This window comes from Pinus tabuliformis, chromosome 7 (genome assembly GCF_031772625.1).
Source record: "Pinus tabuliformis cultivar Carrire ecotype Pingquan chromosome 7, CPIR1, whole genome shotgun sequence".
NCBI classification, from domain to species: Eukaryota; Viridiplantae; Streptophyta; class Pinopsida; order Pinales; family Pinaceae; genus Pinus; species Pinus tabuliformis.
The window spans coordinates 1,231,794,033-1,231,796,076 of NC_142293.1; positions in this window are offsets into that span (position 1 = coordinate 1,231,794,033).

A 2,044-nucleotide genomic window follows, 5' to 3' on the forward strand; every position below is an offset into this window, starting at 1 on the left:
AGATACAATAGAAGTGGGTAATCCAAAATGAACCCATACATGTTCGAAGAATAACCTTGCAGTTTGTTCAGCTGTAATCTGTTTACTACAGGGTATCAAAATACACATTTTGCTGAACCTATCCACAACAACATACAGATAATCATGACCTTTCCTAGATTTTGGCAGTCCTCCAACAAAATCCATGGAAATGCTTTCCCAAGGGTGAGAAGGAACTGGCAATGGAGTGTACAGGCCTAGTTTTCTATTGTTGGGCTTGCTTTTAGCACACATAGCACATCCCTTCACATATCTAGAAATTATTCATTCATTTTCGGCCAGTAGCAGAACCTTTGCAGCTGTGCAACTTTTTTACTTACCCCAAAGTGACCTGATATCAGAGAAGTGTGTGCTTCCCTAATTATCTTTACTCTCTCAGTTTGTGGAATGGGATTTTCCCACAATGATATAAGAGTCGGTCCTTCACATGACAGTCCAATTCTTCTACTCTTTTGCCTTGAGTCAAAGTTGCATATACATCCTTAAAGTCCATATCCTAGCATACTGTTCTATGTAGCTTTCATGCAGCACAGAATTATGCTTAAGTATGGTAGATGCATTTATAATGGGTCTAGATAACATATCTGCAACCTTGTTATATATGCCCTTTTTATATCTGGTGACTAAATGAAACTGTTGTAGAAAACCCATCCATCTGTAATGTCTTGACTGTTGCAACTTAGTTTGGGAGTGTAGATATTGAAGTGGCTGATGATCAGTATGTATTATTGTTTCTTTGCCCATTAAGTAATGTTTCCACTTTTTCACACTCTGAACTAATGCATACAATTATTTATCATATGTAGGATAGTTAACTACTGCAGGATTAAAATTCTCAGAATGATAACATATGGGTTTACCGTGCTGTGTCAACACTGCTCCCATGGCATAGTCATTGGCATTAGTTTGGATCTCAAATGGTCTTTGTAGATCTGGCAGTGCTAGTACAGGTGCTGTACTAATTTTTTTTTTCAAAGTGTCGAAGGCTTTCTGCTGTTTGCCTCCCCACTGAAACACCTTGTTCAATCCTGTCAAAGCATGTAAGGGAGCTGAAATTGAGGGAAAATTGGAAATGAACTTCCTCCAATATTGTGCTGCTCCTAAGAAGCTTCGTACTTCTATAGCAGACTTGGGTTTAGGCCAGTTTATAATGACTGCCACTTTAGAGGGATCTATTTTCAGTTCGCCTCCCCCTACTATGTGACCTAAATAATTTAGAGAGGCTTTTCCAAATTCACATTTGGAGAGTTTAACATAAAGTTTTTCTCTTTTCAAAACATCTAACGTCTACTTAACATGCTTTAAATGTTCTTCCCACGTTTTACTAAAAATCAGAATGTCATCCAGGTACAAAATAACAAAATCATCAAGAAAAGGTCTGAGTACATCATTCATTAATCTCATGAAAGTAGCAGGAGCATTAGTTAGGCCAAAAGGCATAACCAGCCATTCATACAATCCTTGCTTTGTTTTGAAAGCAGTCTTCCATGTGTCTTGCTCTGCAACTCTGACCTGATGGTATCCACTGTGCAAATCCAGCTTGGTGAAATAAACAACCTCCTTCAATTGATCTAAAAGATCATCTATGCGAGGAAGAGGATAACGATTTTTTATTGTTATCTTATTCAGTGCTCGGAAGTCAATGCACATTCTCCACGAGCCATCTTTCTTTCTCACCAAAACAATTGGTGACCCACATGGTGATGTGCTAGGCCTGATGAACCCTTTCTCGAGCAACTCCCACACCTGCTTCTTGATTTCAACATTCTCTAAAGCAGACAACCTGTACATCCCAATGTTAGGCAAAGGAACATCTTGCTGCAAAATAATATCATGTACTATTCCCTTTTTGGGTGGCAGACCTTTAGGTTCTTGAAATAAGACATCATACTCTGAAACAATCTTTTCTATATCAGCTTGCTGATCAACATTACAGCCCTCAAATACATTGGTTTTTTCAGGTGTCTTTTCCTTTACAACCATTAGTAAGAACTATTTTCATGAA